This window comes from Canis lupus, chromosome 25, assembly GCF_048164855.1.
Source record: "Canis lupus baileyi chromosome 25, mCanLup2.hap1, whole genome shotgun sequence".
In the NCBI taxonomy this organism is placed as follows: domain Eukaryota; kingdom Metazoa; phylum Chordata; class Mammalia; order Carnivora; family Canidae; genus Canis; species Canis lupus.
The window spans coordinates 10,434,280-10,456,449 of NC_132862.1; the positions used below are offsets into that span (position 1 = coordinate 10,434,280).

At 35.4% G+C, this 22,170-nt stretch overlaps 1 long non-coding RNA gene across 1 annotated transcript in view; it reads left to right on the forward strand.

Moving 5' to 3' along the window:
* The first annotated feature begins 14,111 nt into the window (after positions 1-14,111).
* LOC140617246 (uncharacterized) overlaps positions 14,112-22,170 on the forward strand; it is an 82,676-nt gene continuing 74,617 nt past the window's right edge. The window contains exons 1-3 of the long non-coding RNA XR_012017469.1: positions 14,112-15,136; positions 17,171-17,234; positions 18,762-18,826. This is a non-coding gene — a long non-coding RNA (uncharacterized lncRNA). The remainder of the gene's footprint in view (positions 15,137-17,170; positions 17,235-18,761; positions 18,827-22,170) is intronic.

Sequence of the window (22,170 nt, forward strand, 5' to 3'; positions counted from 1 at the left end):
AGAGAGGGGCAGAGACACAGGCAGAGGGAGAAGCAGGCTCCATGCAGGGAGCCCGATGTAGGACTTGATCCCAGGTCTCCAGGATCACGCTCTGGGCCGAAGATGGCATTAAACCGCTGAGCCACCCAGGCTTCCTTCTTTGTGTGATATTTTTGTCTGCTATCTAAAACCTAGATTTTAGAGTTGGGGTTTAGATCGGGGAGGGATGGCATATATTGATCAGGAAAGTCTAACATTCTTTCATCACTGGTAGTATAACATGATGAAATTTAAAAAGCAGTATAAAACATTATATGTCAGTAATGTGCTTTTATATACTCAAGTCAAACTATTTTGGGTATAGTAACATCAGGAAATAAAATTCAAAAGAAGGAAAAAAGTTATATGCAATGTAAAATTGGCTCATTGCAACATTTTTATATAAAATGAAAGAAACGATAAATAGTTTGAAAATCCAGCATCAGACAAAAGTAAGTAGAATGAGGTGTATCACCTTCATGGCAAAACATGTAGTTATTAAAAGTGATGATACGGATCCCTGGGTGGTGCAGAGGTTTGGCGCCTGCCTTTGGCCCAGGGCGTGATCCTGGAGACCCGGGATCGAATCCCACATCAGGCTCCCGGTGCATGGAGCCTGCTTCTTCCTCTGCCTATGTCTCTGCCTCTCTCTCTCTCCCTGTGTGACTATCATAAATAAATAAAAATTAAAAAAAATAAATAAATAAAAGTGATGATAGAAGTTTAGGTATGCAAGAAAATGTTGCCTCTCAAAACCAGAACAGAGATATTATAGATGCAGTATGCACACTATGCACACCGAATGCAGCTTTTATAAAGAGGCATTTTAGCATTGTGACTAAAAGCACAGTTACTACAGAAAAACTCCCCAAGTTTGAACTGTGGCTCTGCCACATAGCATGTGGCCTTGGACTAGTTATTGAAGCTTTCTGTGCCTTGGTTTCAACATCTATGAAATGAGAATGGTATTATACCTACCATTATTATTGTGAGGATTCACCAAGTTCAGGTATTTACCAAAGCAGCTTGGAAAAGTACCTTCTACTTAGTTATTGTTAAATAAGTATCCACAGATGCAACGTTGGACAGAAAGGGAAAGAATATGAAAATCAGTTTCTTTTTTTGTCATTATATATTTTAATAATAAATGAATCTCAGAACACAAAAATTAGACTTTGTAGTACCATTGGATTTTTAAACTTAACCTTTGTCATCTTACTACTTACTGAAAATAAAATGCTATATTAAGTGGTAAAATATTTAGAAAAAATATGCCATTTCATATGGTAAATTATATCCTGCAAATGTAATCAGAAAGTGAATTATGTAAATTCTTAAATTCTAGGTGTCTTTTAAATGTTAAGTAGTAATTAGTAAATATGAAAGTATTAAAATGTGCTATCATTGATATTTTCTTTGCCTGTAGATGGCACTATAATTTTAGAGATCTTATTTATTTATGTAAATACTTTAGCCACATGTAAAGAAAGCATCACTAAACTTATTGGAAGTCACCATAAAATGTGCTCAGATACTGTTGCTGTGGAAAATTACTTTACATACAAATAATATTTGACATGTTAATTTTCTTTCAGTGTGAGTTGAGGCCTTGAATATACTTTTTGGACCAGATGATGACCAGTCTTGCAGTTTTCCTGGGCATTTCAGGCCTTTAGAAGGATAATCTTTAATTTTCAAGGTTACTTTAATTTTCAAGGTTACTTTTGAAACTGAGCAATAGTGTTTCAGGATTACCAAGGTGAAACAAGTTGAGGTCTTTTTATTAAGCTAAAAAAAACACTGATGTTTGTGACTTACGCCAAACTGAAAGTTGTGTAAGATTTGATTCAAGTAACTTTTATTGTTTGTTGTGCCAGTACTTCTGCTTCTCTCATTTGAATTCATATACCCAACCTATAGGTAGGTAATATTTTCCCTGATTTTGCAGATGGGAAGATACCTGAGTTGGTTTACTGACCTATTCAAGGTCAAACAGGATAGTATGTGACTAAACTTGGTTATGCTTTGTAGAACAGTATTGTTTTCATATACCTAATATTTGCCATCTGAAAACAAGTTTTTTTGTTAATGACTTTCATTTCCACTAACTCAGTATTCCTTGCCACTGATTAGTAGGCATATTGGAGCATGTCTTGAGAGAAACAAGATTCCTTTTGAGATTCTAAGACCAAAATAAAAGTAAAGGAGAGCCTTTAGGAAATTCCCAAATCATTTTGGAATATTTTCCAGAACATTTTGGGACTTGTATCATAATGATAGGCAAAATTATTATAGGTCATAGGAGGTTAATGTAGATGGTACCTGGCACAATATTAATATTGAAAAAGTATAATGAAAGATTTGCTTCTTTTTTAGAAATCTTATGAAACACTAACAACAGTGTCCAGCACCTAAATTCTCAATGTCATCTACTGTGCTATATGATGAAAGTTTTACAATGGAATGGTTAATGACTTCCCCTTGAGATCTGTTCTGACTCTGTCTTAGCATAATTACAATTCGCACTTTTAGATTTATTTATTTTTTTGTAAGTGGAAATAACTATTTCTAAATCTGGGAGTTGAGCAATTCATTCAAATTAAGATCTTAAAGAACTATCTAGGTCAGTGTTTTCAATATATTCTACCTGGGAACTACCTTTAGGAGACCAAAAAGAAAATGAAGCCCCAGGTTAACAGTGAAGTTTTCTTGCATTAATGTAAAGATAGGAAAAGAGGTTGGAGGAAGATATGGGAGTTAGGAAAATAGGATTCTCTTTTTTTTTTTTTTCTCTCTATTTACCTCTGAAGTGTTTAGATTTTTAAGTAAGAATATATTTGTATATTAATTTTGCAATTAAAAACCTTGAAGAATACTTAAGGCTCAGAGAATGTAAGGTAAGGCAATTGGTGGGTTATGATGGCATTATTTTCAGCATAGTATCAGAAAGAAGTTTATGATTATACATTTGAATGGCAGTAAATACAAGTTTAAAGTTTAGTACCTGTGCTATGGACTTTGCTTTCAGATTTGGAAAGGTTCTGTCTTAGAAATAGCTTGAAGTCTTTTTTTTTTTTTTTTCAGATTGTATTTATTTATTCATGAGAGACACATTGAAAGGCAGAGAAATAAGCAGAGGGAGAAGCAGGCTGCCTGCAGGGAGGCCAGTGTGGGATGGGGATCACATGACCTGAGCCAAAGGCCGATGCTCAACCACTGAGCCACCCAGGCACCTCTAGCTTGAAGTCTTATGGTATTGTTTTAGCCCTTCTGCTTTGCCTATTTTTGATAGGCCACTAAACAATGCCAAATGTCTGACATAATAATCAACAAATATTTGAGTACCCCTAAATTAAAAGCACTCTATATGATACTGTGGGGAAGACAAAAATAAATCAGGTAATATCTCTGCCTTTGAGGGATTAACAGTGTCATATCCTTTCAGATATCATTTAATTTGAAATGTTATCTGCAAAAAGGATATGCAGGCTAAATGACAAGGATAAGAACAAACAATGTCTTTTCCATTTCATGTGTAGCTCACTGTATGGCCGATAATATGTTACTTGACCTCTCAGCACTTCATCCTGAATCCTTCAATGATACTTATATTAGCATTTCTAAGCATTTTGAGATCTCTTCTTAAAATATGCTTTGAACTATTCAGTCTAAATGCTGCTTTCTCGAAAGCTACTACTCTAAAGAATGGGAAATGGTGTTAATGGAGTTAATCTTGTGTAATTTCAGTGTGGGTTGTCAGGAATATCTTTAAGTAAAGAAAATGACTCTAATCTTCTTAAGCAATTCATTTTCTCAGCTGCTGTGAGGCGGGAGCTAATTTACTCTGCCTGTGTACATAGACCCTGTCTTACTAAAGAGAAATTGTACTCATGGAAAGAAGTCAGGGCATCCATGATATTATTTAAGTTTAGAGATATCTTAGAAAGTATTATAAAATATGAGATACTAAATTGTCTTTTTCATTATCAGTTTCCTTAATACCCAACTCAATTACCCATATAGAAATGAAATCCCTGTTACAAGGAAGAAATTTAATTATGGAGTCAAAACAAGAGCTATTTAGTTGTTTTTAAAGGGAAGAGATCAAAGAACTGGTCACTCCTTAACTGAGGGTGTTCAAGCAGCAGGATGGGGGGTGGGGAGTAGAGGGTTAGGATTCAATTCTTTATGCTTTTATTCCTTTTCTGATGAGCCCTACTGGCATTCTCATAGACTAGTTAGGTCAGGATTCTGAACTTTTCACTACAATAGGGTTTTAATCTTAGCTGATTATTGTTTCCACCCCCACCCCTAGTCATAAAGGACTAGTGTTCTTTTCTAAAAAGAGAAGAAGAAGACTATTTCTATAAAAAAAAAAAAAAAAAAAAAAAAAACACTCCAACAAACCTTTATAAGCTTTTTTCGGTTATAGTACAATTTTTTTTTTTTTTTTTGCATCTGATTTTCAAAAGGAAACTAATTTAGGTTGCATTTTTTCAGTAAATTAATCTTAAGGTAAATCTAATAAATTTTTATGGTATGTGGATAATAATGCATTTTTCCTATTTAGAAATCATTTTAGAAAATTTGAGAAGCAGTTATTCCTAATTTAAAGAGCATTTCCCAAGGCATTGAAAGAAAATTTTAATTTCATAGTGAAGCGTTTGATGGTTGTGTTTTTTTATGTACATATTCTCTCTAGTTTTGATTATTGTGATAATTTTCTAGCTGACTGCCTCTGTTCTTCATTCTAATCAGTCCATCCTGTGTACTAATGTCAGTTAAACTTGTAAAAGTAGAAATCTGGTCCCGTCATTGTGTTTTGGCTATTTAGCATTTCAGTGGCTTCCCAGTATCTATGGAATATAAGTCCAAACCCCTAAACATAGCAGATATATATCCGCACAGTATGACTTCAAATTCTTTCAAGTGTCATCTTCCACTTACTCTAGAAAACATACCTTTTGTTTTAGCTCTTTTTGCTCCTTCCCAAATATAGTACGTTTTCCTATGTTCTACGTTTCAACTTCCCATTCTTGTTGGTAGAATGTCTTTTCTGCTTAGGTTAAATATCGTGTCTGTGAAATCCATGTTCTCATAACACTTGTCTATGTCTGTACTGTCTCATTAGTCACATTGCATTATACTTATTTGACTAAAATCTGGCTCATCTACTAACTATTCAAAGGCATTCATCCTTCTACCTTAGGGACTCATCAGTGTCTAACATATAATAGGTTAAAAATGCTGAATAAATACCACAAACATAACTTAGTAAATTTATTTGGTAAATATATATTATAATATTTATAATCTCAGGAAAGTTCTAAAATAGTTCTTTACCCTCACAGAAAGTTTAGGAGAATTGGGTCTTGTTAGATTGCTTTTCCACTTTTACAGAATTGTCAAAATAATTTTATCTTTGTTATATTACCCAGAGGATGTTTACCTTTTATTTAAATATTAAATGCATTGTAGAATTTCATTTACTGCTCAAAATAAGCTCAAGGAGTGTAACTATTCTCATTTTACAAAAGAAATCTCTAGCTACTCTACATTGCAGAGAATTTAACCTAGCTCTTTAGTTTCAAGGCCCATGGTGATAACTTCCTTGTGCTGCTGAAGCCTAACACAAAATGTCTCAGTTGTTTACTTTGCTTAACTAGTGGATATTTAATTCCTGCCTATCTCTGAGCTGACCTGTATATTTCTAATTCTTTATGACATTAAGGCAAATTGGGGGAAGATTCACTTTAAATGACGTAATGATAATAGCTGTCAATAATTGAGCACTATGTGCTAAGCATTTTACAACTTATTAGTATAACCAATAGAATAAGTACTGTTAATTATTTTTGTTTTATGGATGAGGACATAGAGGTTGAGTCCAATTAAGAAACTTGAGAAAGGTAGAACATGGAGCCAAGCTAGAAACCAGATCTTTTTTTCTTACAGAATCCAGAGACCCTTAAGCCATGAACTTGGTTTGAAATTAAATGACAGTGACTCCGGTCACATCATAGAAGCCAACACAAGTGTTCTTTTTGAATGAAGTCACCTTATCCAGGTTTTGAGTAAATGTTCAAAGACAGTGAACATCACAGAACAAAGCAAGGCATCATGAATGAGAGCCCACAGGAACGAAAGTATAAATAGACATGCAGGACTTCAGAATTCTAGATATGGATCTCATGTTTATTCTTTTTAAAGAAGTAAGATACTAAGAGACAAGCTTGAAAGTGTGTAGGGAGCCAGAAGCTAAAACACAATTTAGCATATTTGAAAAAGAACATAGACTTCTAGAAATGAAAATTTTAATAATCAAAACGTAAAACTTGTTAATTAATTGACTTGTTAATTAACATTACACAAAATTGAAAAGCAAACTGGTAAACTAAAGAGGAGTTCAGAAGAAACCCAGAATGGAACAAAAATGGGATTTAAAAAGATGCAGAGATGATACATGGAGGACAAAGAGAAACTTTAAAATACATTTAATTGGAGTCTGAAGGAAAGGAGAGAGAATGAGGTAGGGGCAACATTTGAATAGGTAATGGCTGAGAATTTTCTGAAAATAGCAAGATGATAAAATATGATTTAAGAAGTCCAGTGAATCCCAAATAGGGTAAGTAAAAAGAAAGCTGCATTGAGATACACCATAGTGAATATGCAGAGCATCAATTAAAAAAAAAAAAATCTTAAAAGCAGCCAGGGAAAGATTATTCTCAAGGAATGATTAGAGTGATAGCTGGCTCTCCAGAGCAATGATGGGATATATTTTAAAAACTGAGGAAGTTTGCAACAAAGTACTGACTCACTAGAAGAAATTCCAAAACAAAAAGAACAACAAAAGACTTCAGACAATGGGTAAAGGATCCTAAATCAGAAGCCTAAAATAGAGGAATGAACGATGAACAAGAAAAGTGGCAAGTATGTGGTTAAACATAAACAAATACTGACTTTGTAAAATGGTAATGTCTATAATATCTTCTGGGTTACAAAAGAATAATAAAACATAGAGCCTGAGGGGGAGCTAAACGGAGTTAGTGATCTAAGGTTGTTGTGTTATCTGTACAAAAGGGTAAATATATTGATTAATGTTAGTCTTCTATAAGTTAGAATTGTGTGGTATAGTATCTATAATAGTCCTTAAAATAATAAAAACAGCTATAATATCCAAATTAAATGCAGGATGATTGCTCTAGTCTGTGTTCTACAAATCAAAGCTCCCTGATTAGATTTACTTGATAAGAGAAATTTGATAAAAATACAAGAATTATTTACATTATCGTGAAACATTTTAACATTGACTTTTTAAAGACTAGGAAGAGCTGTTAGCTTCTTCAAACATAATTTGAAATGTTGCAAACTTTGAATAATTATAAAAAAAAGATTCAAAATTTACTGTTTTAGCCACTGCCACACTAATTTTTTTAATGATACATTTTGACCGTAGCCATTTCACACACAAAAATCCATTGCTGAAACACTGTGGTTAGAGAAATAAGCTCAAATTTCTCATTAAAATTTTGAAAATACTGAGACGCCTTGGTGGTTTAGTGGTTGAGCATCTGCCTCAGGTCCTGGGGTCCTGGAATCGAGTCTTGCCTCAGGCTTCCCACAGGGATCCTACTTCTCCCTCTGCCTATGTCTCTGCTTCTCTCTCTGTGTCGCTCATGAATAAATAGATAAAATCTTAAAAAAAATTTTTTTTCAGAATACTTCATTTTGAAACCTTAACTCAGTAGTCAGTATCTTCTCTAGTTGTATGCATTTCGTTTTCTGATCATGTTTATATAAAGAAAGTCAATTTTTTTTTTTAAAGATTTTATTCATTTACTCATGAGAGACAGAGAGGCAGAGACACAGGCAGAGGGAGAAGCAGGCTCCATGTAGAGAGCCCGATGTGGGACTCGATCCCAGGTTTCCGGGATCACGCCCTGGACTGAAGGCAGCTCTAAATCGCTGAGCCACCCGGGCTGCCCGGCAATGTTTTTTTCACTAACTCATACTCCTAAAATCTCTTCAGTCTACTTTAGTGTGATACAGATACCATTTTCTACATTTGGAGGGGAAAAGTTTGGGGAACACTACATTATATAGAGCCAGATGGAGTTGGGGAGGAGGACGAGGAGAAAATTCTTCATTATCTTTAATCATTTTAAGGCTACATTAAAAAAATTAGAAAGTGTTAATATTTGTAAATATGAATACTCTCACTTATATCCTTCTTCTTTACCTTTACTTTTCTCTCTTTTTGGTTCATGCCCCTGTGCTCTCAGTCTGCATTTGACAAAACTGACTTGATGAGTTCTATAGCCACAAAAAGTCATAAGTCGTTGGTTTCATAAGATACTTCTGTGACCTTTGTACTGATGGTTGCTTAGCGTTCCCAAAAGAAAACTCACTAGGAGCCAGCCTTCAACTTCAGTGCCTACTCTAATTTCACAGTGAAATATATCTTTGTTCTTATAACTTCCTCCCAGGTCATCCAACTATACTAGGTATTCTTCATGTTTTAATGCTCTAAGAAAAGCTGGGGGCTCTCCTATAATTTTCTTTGTTTTTGGAGTGTTAGAATACTTATTTTATCATGCATTCACTTTCTACATGAGAAATCAAGGTATTTTTATAATCAGCTGAATTGCTCTAGTAATTGCAGTTGATTAAGATTTCTCTTTATAGGAGCTGTTGGGAAATATTTTACATGCATTTAATTAGACAAGTTAGAGAACTTAACATTTTAAATCGTTGGTTACTGGTTTTACAATTGAGTTTAATGTCATCTAAAAGTAGACAAAGCATAAGTCTACAAGATGAGAGCTAAACTTAGGTCTCTGCCAAAATACCTTCAGGTCACTTATAATATGAATATGGTTGTACACATGGGCTTTTTCCTCCTCCTGGAAATCATATAAAAGCAATAGGGAAATTAACATTTTTTTAAATGTGCAAACAATATAATAAATGAACTTATTAATATGTAAGAGTTAACAAGGGCAGCTGAGACCTGGACAAATGTATGGTAAGAAGGGAAAAAAAGTAGAAAATGGGTACAATAATAGCATCTCAAAATAACACACATTAAATACATATATATATATATATACATATATATATATATATACACATTTTTTTTCCTGAAGATATAGGGCCTGCCCTAAAAGAGAAAACATTATATCTCTTTTTTAAGAAGGGTCTGAGAAATTGACCCTCGTCAATTGTGGTGGCAAAAACCCTGCTATATCTGGTTTGGGGCTAAACAAAGCATTGTAAACAATAATGTGTTGTATTTGTAGAAAGCAGAAGAGAGAATCTTTGAGTTATAAATGATGAAAGATTATCTTGGTTTTTCTGCCCTGACCTAGCATCTTCATCAAATAACTGGTCCAGGAATATTCAATTCGTTCAATAATGAGTAATAAAGGACATTGAGCACAACCTCAATACAAAGATACTGTAAGATAAATATGTGGAAGAGAAGTGCAAAATTTGTCAACAGATCACCAAAAGGTGACTATAAAGAAGATAATTATGGGGTACCTGGATGGCTCAGTTGGTTGAGTCCCACCCACTCTTGATTTTGCACCAGATCTTGATCTGAGGGTCATGAATTCAAGCCCTGCATTAAGTTCCGTGCTGGGCATGGAGCCTACTTTAAAAAAAAAAAAAAATCGTGACACACACGATTTTTTCTTTCGTAAAGCAATCATTTCTTCGAAGGAAGGCTATAAAAAAAGAAATGGAAGAAGAAAGAAAACAAATGCTAGAAGGAGGAGAGGAAATCTGAAATAGCAGATTTCAAGAAAGAGGCAGAAGACAAAAGCAAAACCATCAGAGAAATGAAGATGAAACTGAGGCGCCAAAAACAGTAGACAGAAAAATACAATAAGAATAAAATTGATACAGAAAAGGAGAATAAAATTGTGATAGTGTACATAGAAAATACAAAGTTATCTACCAGGAAAGTAAAACAAACAGTAGAATTAAAAAATGGTTTTATCCAGTTCACAGAATACAGGTCAATGTACAAAAGTAAAATTTGTTTCTATGTAATAACAATGAATAGTTGAACAACGAAAAGTTCTAAACAATACTATTTACAGTAGCATAAAAACATGAAATATTTTCAAACATTTAACAAAGTCTTATGCGTCTTCTATGCCATTAACAATGAAACACTTCTGAAAGAAAGAAAAAAACCTAAGAAGATGGAGAGAGACATGATGTTCAAGATGGAGAGAGACATGATGTTCATTTGACTGGAAGACAATATTGTTAAGATGTCAGCTCATCCCAAATTGGTATGTAGATTATATTAAATGCCAATCAAAACACAGAAAAATGGTATAAATACTTTGGAAAACTGGCAGTTTCTCATAAATTTAAATGTATCCTACTGTACGCCTCAGCAATTCCACTCCTAAGTATATATTAAATATTGATGCAAATATGTCCACAAAAAATTACGAAATGTTATACAAGAACATTTACAGTAACTTTGTTTATAATAGTCAATTGCATACAGCCCTAATGTCTATAAAAGAAAAGTGAGTGAAGAAATGGTATATTCATAAAATGAAATAAAAATTTAAGGTACATGCAACAACATGTGTACATATCAAAAACGTATTGTGTGAGAGAAGCGAGAAACAAAAGAGAATGTACTGTGATTCCATTTATATGAAGTTCAAAGCAGGCAAAATGAACTATAGTAATATACATCAGGACAGTGGTTACAATAGTGTATGTGTAGGGGAGGTGGGTAGCAGAGGTTAGAAGTAAGGAGGGTTGGATCCAAGGGCTTGAGGAAATTTTTCTATGTGAAGGAAATACTCTATCTTCTTTGGGATTGAGTAAATGAATTTGCAATTTGTCAAAACTTGTTAAACTGTGTACACTTAAGATTTATACATTTCACTGCATGTAGATTTTACTTGAATAAAATATTATCTGTGTGGCAGCCATGGAGCTCTTTTACTCAGATACTCTTTCAAGAGTGACCCTGCCTTGAGGTATGCAGCTAACCGATAGCCTCAAGCTGTAACACTTTGGGGATGTGCTACAGCACCTGGGCTAAGGACATGTTCTCTTCTGCAGCTCCAGCCAGTGACTTAGCAAGGCCTGAGTATTAGAGCTGGCCACTGCCGCCCAATGAGATACTCTCTTAATGGGCAATTTTGTCTAGAGCTCTCCCTTTAGGACAAGCCACAGTGTTTTCGGAGCACTGTAGTCTGAGGTTCTTCCTACCCAACTGTCCTTATTTTCCCGTTTCTCAAGGTTCAGATTTGTCTTCTGGTTTAACGGTTTTTTTTTTTCTGCTCCCTCTCACCTTTTTCTTTCACAGGCATTACCTTCAGTAAATCTATTCCATGTCTAACTCCATGTTGGCTTTTGGCAAAAACTGTCAATTAAAAAAAAAAATCTGTGATAGAAATGAGACTAAATATATGTCACATTAATACAGTTATATTGACATAATTCCAGAAAAGTTTTTTTTTTTTTTTCAGAAAGTTTAATGGATTTATGTCTTTATGTTGGATTCAACAGGCTCACCTAAAACACAAGTATTTAATGTTTGGATATAGGGTTGTGAACAAAGGCAAACAACAAAGGTTGTTACAAAGGTTGTAAACAAAGGTTGTTTACAAAGGTAAACAGAAAGCAGAAGGCATGATCAGATTAGGAAGAATTCAAGGCAAAACACATTAAAGAAAGGAAAATTTGGGTAGCCCTGGTGGCTCAGTGGTTTAGCACCGCCTTCGGCCCAGGGTGTGACCCTGGAGACCCGGGATCAATTCCCACGTCAGGCTCCCTGCATGGAGCCTGCTTCTCCCTCTGCCTGTGTCTCTGCCTCTATCTCTCTCTGTGTGTCTCTCGTGAATAAATAAAATCTTTAAAAAAAAGTTTGTATTCTTAATATGAAAACCAGGTGAGGATTGATACAAGAAAAAAAAAATTTCCCTGATGAACTTAGATGCAAAAATCCTCAACAAAGTATTAGCAAACCAAATTCAATGATACATTAAAAGGATTATGTACCATGATCAAGTGGGATTTATTCCAGTGATAAGGATAGTTCAACATCCACAAGTCAGTTAATGTGGTGTACCATATTAATGGTATATAACACATATACCACGCCCAGCAAGATGGGTATAGAGGTAACGTGCCTCAAAATAATAAGGGCCATTTGCTACAAACCCACAGCCAACCATACTCCATGGTGAAAAGCAGAAAGCTTCGGTAAGATCAGAAACGAGACAAGAATGTCTACTCCCACCTCTCTTACTCAATATAGTACTGAAAATCCTAGCCATAGCAGACAGCAAAAATAAATAAAAGCCATCCAAATTGGTGAGGAAGAAGTAAAACTTTCACTATTTGCAGACAATATACATGGAAAACCCTAAAGACTCCAAAAACGTTTTGAACTAATCAATGAATTCAGTAAAGTTATTGTAGGATACAAAATTAATATGCAAAAATCTGTTTCTATACACTAATGAACTATTACAAGAAGAAATAAATAATCTCATTTACAATTGCATTAAAGAGTGAAATACCTAGGAATAAATTTAACTAAAGATGAGAAGGACCTGTATATTGAGATTACACAATGTTAATGAAAGAAATGGAAGAAGACACAGATAAATGGAAAGATGTATCATGCTGATGGAAGGATCAACATTGTTATGTCTACACTATCCAAAGCAATCTACAGATTCAAGCTATCACTATCAAAATTCAAATGCCAGTTTTCAAAGAAATAGAACAAATAATCCTAATATTTGTATGAAACCACAAAAACTGAACAAAGTGATCTTGAGAAAACAAAGCTGGAAGCATCATAGTCCCTGATTTCAAACTATATTGCAAAGCTATAGTAATTAAGACAGTATGGTATTGGCATAAAAACAGACATACAGATTGATGGAATGAAATAGCCCAGAAATAAACCCATGCATACGTAATTAACTTATGACAATGGAGCCAAGAATATACAAAGGGGAAAACAAAGCGTCTTCAGTAAATGATATTTGGAAAGCTTAAATGCCACATGAAAGAATGAAGCTCAACCACTATCCTACATGATACACAAAAGTTAAAGTGGATTAAAAACCTGAAACCGTAAAACTAAAAAGAAAACATGGGTGGTAAGCTCCTTGACAAAGGTCTTGGTGATTATATTTTGAATCTGATGCCAAAAGCAAAAATAAGTGGAACTACATCATACTCAAAAGCTTCTGCACAGCAATGGAAACCATCAACAAAATGAAAAGGCAGCCTACTAAATGGGAGAAAATATTTGCAAATAATGTATCTGATAAGAAACTAATATCTAAAAGATATGAAGAACTCATAGACTCAATAGTAAAACAAAATCTGCTTTTAAAAATGAACAGAAGATCTGAATAGACATTTTTGCCAAAGAAGACATACAGATTGCCAAGAGGTACATGAGAACATAGTCAACATTCATTCAGGGAAATGCAGAGCAAAACCACAATGAAATAGCACTTTTCATTTGTTAGAATGGTTATTATGAAAAAGACAAGAAATAACAATGTTGCCTAAGATATGGAGAAAAGGAAACCCTTGTCCACTCTTTATGGGAATGTACATTAGTGTAGCCACTATGGATAACAGTATAGTTTCCTCAAAAAATTAAAATAGAACTACCATATAATCATGCAATCTAATTTCTGGGTATTTTTCTGAGGAAAATGAGAACATTAATTTGAAAAGATAGATGCACCCTCATGTTTATTGCAACATTATTTACAATAACCAAAAAATGGAAACAATCTAAGTGTTCACTAATAGAGGAATAAAGACATCGTGGTATATAAATATATACAATGGAATATTATTCAATAAAAAATAATGAAATCTTGCCATTTTCAACAACATAGATGGACCTCAAGGGCATTATGCTAAGTGAATTTAAGTCAGAGAAAGACAAAAAAATCACAGCATGTCTTTTTTTTTTTAAATTTTTATTTATTTATTTATTTATGAATGATAGTTACAGAGAGAGAGACAGACAGACAGACAGAGACATAGGCAGAGGGAGAAGCAGGCTCCATGCACCGGGAGCCCCATGTGGGACTCGATCCCGGGTCTCCAGGATCGCTCCCTGGGCCAAAGGCAGGCGCTAAACCGCTGCGCCACCCAGGGATCCCCCACAGCATGTCTTTTATATGTGAAATCAAAAAGAAAAAAATCAAGGTCATAGATATAGAAAACAGATTGGTGGTTGCCAGAGACAGGGGGTGGTGAAGTGGAGAGAAATGGATGAAGTATGAAGGATAAAGAGAGTTAGAGGAAATTTCCCCTGAAAACAAATTATAGATGTGAATCATTCTGTAGTTAATTTAATACCCCTGTGTGGATGAATCAAAAATATCAATTTATTTTGTATATTCCTGGATGCAGTTCTCTCTTAACAAAAGTTATTTTCTTTAATAACCAAAATATATATTCTGTCTGAGAACATCTAGCTTAAATAGTTATGCATAATAATTTTGTAAGTAATTGACTAATAGCTCTCACCATACTTTGAGATCCATGAGGACAGGGACATTATTGGTTGGTTGGTTGGTTGGTTTGCTAGTTTTTATCATTGTATCCTTGGCATCTGGCACAGTGTCTGGCACATAGTAGGCACCCAATAATTCTTATGAATGAATAAATGAAGAATAGAACACAAAAATATTGGGGCACCTGGGTGGCTCAGTGGTTGAGCATCTGCCTTTGGCTCAGGTTGTGATCCCGAGGTCCTAGGATTGAGTCCCACATCTGGGTCCCTACAGGGAGCCTGCTTCTTCCTCTGCCTATGTCTCTGCCTCTCTCTTTCTGTGTCTCTCATGAATAAATAAAATCTTAAAAAGAACACAAAAATATTGATGTAATTCTTCATTAAGGATTACAATTAAATTTATTCTTTTTAGATGGAAGTCTTTTGGGAGGCAAAGAGTTACTGTGCTTATTTATTGATTCATCCATTCATTCAACAAATATTCATTTACACGGCAGACAACCCTATGCTAAGCATGGAATACATGGTGATAAGGGGAATAGATACACTTCCTGCCCTGGAGCTCAGAGCCTGTAGGTAAGTGCTTATCAATTCTCTATTTCTAATATCTTATGAACAGCTATAATTACATGTTTGTAATAGTATCGTATCAGAGGGCTCTCATAAGCTCTTTTCTTATTTGATCCTCCCAGAGCACAGATGTTATCTTCATCTTTACAGATAGAGAAACAGATACTAACAACAACGACAAAAAGCAATGCTTCGTATGGATTAGTTCATTTTATTTAAGAAATATTTATTGATTACCTACTAGTTTCAGCAACTTCTAGGAGTTGCAAACAGCAATGAACAAGAAGAAGGACACTTCTAGTAGGAGATGGCAAACTGAACAATAAAAAGATAAATCATAAGATTACAGAAGAAATAAAATTGCGTGATGTGATTAGGGAGTGACTATGATGAGGGAATTCAGGGAAGGACTCTGAGGTGGTGACACTGAAGCCAAGAAGTGAAGTTAGACCAGCCATTTAAAGAGTTATGGGAAAGCCTTCAAAAGGGAGTGCCAAGTCCAAGGCGATGAGCAGGACATGAATGTAGCATCTTCAAGGAAGAAAGTGAAGGCTAGTGTCACTGGGGCAATGGATGTATGGTATGAGATAAGCTTCAGAACAGTGTGAGCCAGATCATGTAGGGCCGGCCTTAAAGGCCATGGACTTTTTTCTTCATGCATTGAGAAGCAAATAGAGAATTCATATAACTGATTTAGCATGTGCTCACAAAAGAGGATTACTTGGCATTATAGATAGAATAAGAAAATTGTGCTTAAACTTGATTTCAAAGAACAGAGAAGTCAAAAGTGATTATTTAACAATCAGCTGGAGAGTTTCCCATAGCCCAATGAACCATATTGGAGAGACACTGAATGTAGACTCCTTCAGAAGTGTGTGTGGGGAAAAGGGGTGGTCATGTCTAGGAGAGACTGAGGATTTCATTTCTTAGGACAATTTTTGAGAATGCTCCTTGTCAGGGGGAAGATGATGTAATCTAAGTTTTTGAGTTCGTAGAATATAAAAGCAAAACACTCTCAGATCCTGAGGAAAAAAGGTCAGTAATTCTAGGTCTTTAGTCTTTAATGTGGTAAAGAATGGAAACAGCTCTGTGTAAGCTTGGGAACCAAGTGTGGGGCAACCTCCGTGGAGTTTATATCTGGATGAGTGAGCTCATCCTCTCTTCATGACCTGAGGTTACCTGAGCAGGGATGCATGTCACCAGTGGACATGCACAGTCTGACAGTCTCTTGAACTAGTTTTCAACAGTAATACTGTATAACAAAAAAGAAACAATGGCAGAATCAGTTTCCTCTCTGCTTCAGTGGAGAAGACAGAATGAGCCTCTTTTCCACTGCATAGAGAAGGATTTTGGAACGGGGAAAGGAAGAGCCCAAAGGAAATCCTAAACTTCCTATTAAAAAGACAGTATGATATTAAACAATTAATTAGAAACCTAAAAGAGAAGTGACCTCATGTGTACCTCAGGTTTATGCAGGGACTTGTAAATGTTACATATGCCACTGTCAAGAATTTTGGCTTGTCTCTGGGATGAAAGCAGTGTTTGTAGCACACATAGTTACATGAATTATTTGAGATTGAGTAGCTTATTCAGGGTCACTCCAGGGCCTGTGCTCTTACCTAGTTGTGTATTTTTAGTGTATCCATTAAATTTCTTTTTAATGCTGTTATTTTTATTTGGTATAACATTTTTACTGGTTTTTGGTGTCTAGTTAATACGTTCTATATTCAGTCATTTTTGCTATTGCTCAAACAATAACTAATGAATTGTTTCAATAATTTATGTTTTATGTGTTGAATAAATATACATTTAAAGCTGTTATTTCTTTCTAGGACACTGACTTTTGGTGTCCAGAGCTGCTTCACTTGGGAACCATTCATAAAGACTTTGTATTGTAGCTATTTGATATTTGATTTCATTGGCTGCCCAGATTCTATTCCCTTTCCTAGTAGTACTCTGATTTGCTCTTTTCAAATAAACTCTTTTGTTGTGTGCAGTACTGACATGATGGAAATCCAAATCTTTTATTTTCTCCTACAGAAACCAAAGAAATTCTTCCTGCCAAATGCTTCCTCTGACCTTCCGCAGTGTTGTCAAGAGTAAGGTAAGCTACTCGAATAAGGCAAATCAATTACTCTTGTGGGAATTGACTCTTGTGTGAAGTAGTGACTGTTGTTTATATCTGAGCACTTGTGGGCACATGGAATTGGAAAGGTCTTTTGGAGTCGTCTAGCTCTACTTCTTCCAGCCTGTTCTTCAGCTCTCCTTTATGGCATGTAAGCTGCTCATATCTTTATGTTTTCTTTTGACTTATGCTAGCCAGGTTTGGTTTCTGTTGCTTGTTACTAAAGAATCCTAAATAATATATAAGCCATGCCAAAGTCTTCCCTAATTTCCCATTCTCTCAAGTAAGTCATCCAGGGAGATAAGTCCTACTAGGAAAATAGGTAGCTAAGCTGGTAATGAAATGTTAATCATGCTTTTAATAGTGGAATGCATTACTCCTGCCAGATACTATTTGTATTTTCATAAGAAATGCTTCAATGGAAGAAAAGTTTTGGTAATGATGTTGTAGGGTCTTACCAAAAGTTGCCCAAGGACCACCTGAACAATATTCTCATGCTTCTAACTCAACAGAGATAGCATTCACATTTGGCACTTCTGGCAGGAGCCGGAAGACTAAAGAAGAGGAATGAGGGAGATGAAGAGAGTGAGAATTTGTTCTAGATCTGTGTTCCCTGAAAGCAACTTTCGTCAGCTTAATTTTAATTTAAACACAGATTCCTTTTCTCTTGCATGTTTATATTTGTGATTCCACTTTGAGTTTCAATTCAGTGTTTTCAAAGCTCCCACAAAATAAGTAGAGATGGTACAATGCAGTTTTTATACTTCGTAAGACCAGGTTGTAATAAGGTCTAGGAGTTTTTCAAATAGCATTAAAAATTCTTAATATTGGGATCCCTGGGTGGCGCAGCGGTTTGGTGCCTGCCTTTGGCCCAGGGCGCGATCCTGGAGACCCGGGATCGGATCCCACATCGGGCTCCCGGTGCATGGAGCCTGCTTCTCCCTCTGCCTGTGTCTCTGCCTCTCTCTCTCTCTCTCTCTGTGACTATCATAAATAAATAAAAATTAAAAAAAATTCTTAATATTAAAGTTTTCCTAACTTCTTTCAAGGCCAATGAAAACAAGCAGTTTTTTTTTTTAAATTTTATTTATTTATGATAGTCACAGAGAGAGAGAGAGAGGCAGAGACACAGGCAGAGGGAGAAGCAGGCTCCATGCAGGGAGCCCGATGTGGGACTCGATCCCAGGACTCCGGGATCATGACCCGAACCAAAGGCAGCCGCTCAACTGCTGAGCCACCCAGGGTGCCCCAAGAAGCAGTTTTTAAACAATATACTTTTGCTTAAATCTGAAGTAAGCATGAAAAGTAGGGAGTAATATGTTTAAACTAGGTTATTTCCTGATAGTATTGTTTTGTCTAAATAGAAAATAATTCCTTTAACAAAATTATTGTTGTGTTTATTTTGGCTTTTATTTTCTTCCATTGATTTTTGGTCTCTGATAAGTATATCACATAGTCATTTACTTTAGCCATCCCTCAAATAATAATGTAATGAATTGTTTTCAGAGTTACATCCTCTGTGGTGGAACAGTATCATCATTTGTGGCCAGTTTCTTCCATTTCAATGCAATGTAAGTAGCATTTAAAATTTATATTACATCTTTTAGCTCTTTTTTTAATATAAACAGACTCAGTACTCTGAATATCTGTGCTTTAAATTTTTAGCCTCATTATTTTTCTGTTTTCTTCTATTCTTATTCCTCATCCTGATTATCCAATTCCAGTCATCCTTATAGGCATAACTCAAGTCTTTTCTAGGAGGTGTTCTAGGAACATTCCAGCACAAATCTCCCTGTCTCTAAAATTCATCTAATATGGGATCATGGGTTCCTTTATGATAATGTCTTTTTGTTATCTTATTATTCAATATTCCACATGTTTTCCCCTAAACTAGATTACAGATTCCCTGAAATCAGGGGCTAATGCAGTATACCCAAGTATTTTAGAATCATGGACTCTAGCTGGATTGCCTTGAGTGACTTCCTGCTCCCTCACTGTTTCCCTTGGGGCACAAGACTACTGGTCTAAGTAGTTTCCTCTTCAGATTATTTATTTTTTCTCTTCTGATTAAAAATACTCTGAAATAAATGTCTGCTACTGTTTTTTTTCAACAATGATGCATATCATTTACATAGCAATTTACCACAATTTATTGGATTTAGTCCTGATAATATTCTGTTAAATATATGTTGTTATCCTCACCTTTTGGATAAAGATCCTTTTGCTCAAAGAAGCCAAGAGCTTGCATGAGATGATATTTTAAGAGGTGGAACTAAGGTCATTCTTCCATAGCACAGTACTTTGCATATTGATGGTACTAAATTTGGTGATAGATGAATTGTCTCATGTTGAATTTTTTTCCTACTAGTGCTTTCTTATGTGTAGACAGCTGTTAATTTCGAGTTTCTCCCTGTTCATTTCCCTGCAAACTTTCCCTCTTCCTATCTCAAGAATTTTAAGAAGAGGAGAGGGTTAATTATGTATTTATGTATCAGCTACCATTTCACAATGTCTAAGTGAACCCTGAAATTAATTTGAAATTTCCTGCTTGACTTGCAAAGTCAGTCTCTATTCGTTTTGTACTTTTCAACTTCATCTTCTCTTGATCACCTTTCTGTGACTGCATAGCTGAGTCACTCTTTCATGTTCCCTGCTCCATCGCTTACTTCCTTTCTTCCCCTCAAGCCATTACATCTGTCCTTCCTTACAAAATATGTTTCTTGTTGGTTGAATCTGTTTTTAATTCAAGTCTTCAATCATCCTTCATGGCCTGGAGTACTTACAGCTTGTCTGAAAGCCCATTTGTAATTTTACCCCTTTACTTTAGATTTCTTCCTTTCTTTCTTTTAGAAATCTTGCTCTTTGATTTTCACATGGCATTATCTCTTTATCTATTGTTTGTTCAAACTTTAGTATTTTTTATGCTCATGATAGCAGAACGATTTACCTGTTGATAATCACACATATATCATTAATGAAAGTTCACATATTAAACTATATGTGGATTGAAAAACACCCCTACCTCTGCTTCTTTTTTTTATCAATCTAAATTAAAAAACCAGGATTCTATTTTGTTTGAAAGATGATAGAATTTCAGGAGAAGGTAAAATTTGGGTAAGATAGAAATTTCTATGAAAACTCAGTAGGCTACAGTCCTATATCAAGCTAAATAAACAGATTTTGGCACAAATTTTTGGTGTCCATAAAAGACCTGAGCCCCTCTCTATGTTGATGTAGGGAGCTTAAGATACTGCCTATCTCTGTGTTCTGATTGCTTTTTTCTCATAGCAGCATCGACAGTGGCTGTTTTGATTTAAGGTGACTCAACCTCTTGGGTTTTCCCTCTCAGGGTTTGGCTATCAGATGTAGGGCCTAAAGGGCAAACTTCATATTCTCACATTTGAAACCAAATGTCTTATTTCAGATTCCAAATAATAATGTAAATTATGGGATCCCTGGGTGGCGCAGTGGTTTAGCGCCTGCCTTTGGCTCAGGGCACGATCCTGGAGACCCGGGATCGAATCCCACGTCGGGCTCCTGGAGCATGGAGCCTGCTTCTCCCTCTGCCTATGTCTCTGCCTCTCTCTCTCTCTCTCTCTCTCTCCCTCTGTGACTATCGTAAATAAATAAAAATAAAAAAAATAATGTAAATTATGCATTTTCCTTGGGAAGATGCAAGACTAATCAGTAATACTTAATTCTACCAAAGTAAGAATATTGTATCAGGGTCTCCACTAGGTTATCCTACCTCTTGATTTTAAGGGATCACAATTTGGCAACTTTAATGATATCAGTATCAGTTTGTACTGATAAAACTCTATCATGCTTATAAATTAGCTCAAGGAAGCCTAACATATCTAAAGTTTGGATCTCTATATCAAGAATTGCCTTATTATTTTTTACTCTCTCAAGGTATCATTCAGCCAAGTGTTTCTGAAGTTTCACACCATACTCTTGCAATGAGACAAATTCTAGCCCTGATCTGAACATATAGGGGGCTCTAGGCTCACAGATTCCTCAACTCAACAATAAACCCCATTTTTACTGTTGATTGCTTATGCCTATTGCTCTTAGTCTCCTAGTAGGAACCTGAGCCCTTGCTGCTAAGCTTTTTGGCTGGAGTTTCTGCTGTTGTGTTACTCAGAATCTTTCATTGGTCGTCTCAGTCTTCTAGTATAGTTTCAAGTCCTCCCTGATGCCTATCTACCTGGTTTTTAATTAGGGTCCAAGGTACTTGCCAACTCCAGCCTGCCTTTTTTGATTTTATTGGATCTTTACCTACTTCGATCTCCTTTAGTCAAGCCTTAACATTTACCCTTTTATAGTTGAATTCTTCATTCTGCTCCTGCAGCCTCTGTCCTTTTTTTTTTTTTTTAATATTTTTATTTATTTATGATAGTCACAGAGAGAGAGAGAGAGAGAGAGAGAGAGAGGCAGAGACACAGGCAGAGGGAGAAGCAGGCTCCATGCCAGGAGCCTGATGTGGGATTTGATCCCGGGTCTCCAGGATCGCGCCCCGGGCCAAAGACAGGCGCCAAACCGCTGCACCACCCAGGGATCCCGCCTCTGTCCTTTTTTATTTCAATCTAATTCTAGTGAAATACCCTGGTCAGTCATTCTCCAATTTGCACATTATGTATGAGGGAAGTAATATTGTCTTACTCAATACATGTTCTTTGTAACTTAATAAAATGTAACACTGAGTAGTCAATCAGAAGTGTGTGTACACATGTCAACATACTTGCTAAAAAAACAAACAAACAAACAAACAAAACCTAAAAAAAACCATACTTACTAAATGAGCTAATACATTATCTACAATTATGAAACAGTAGTACAACTACTGCAATTTTTATTTAATAAATGAATCAGAATGGTTTAAATAGTCTCACTATACTATTACCTTAGGCTTAAC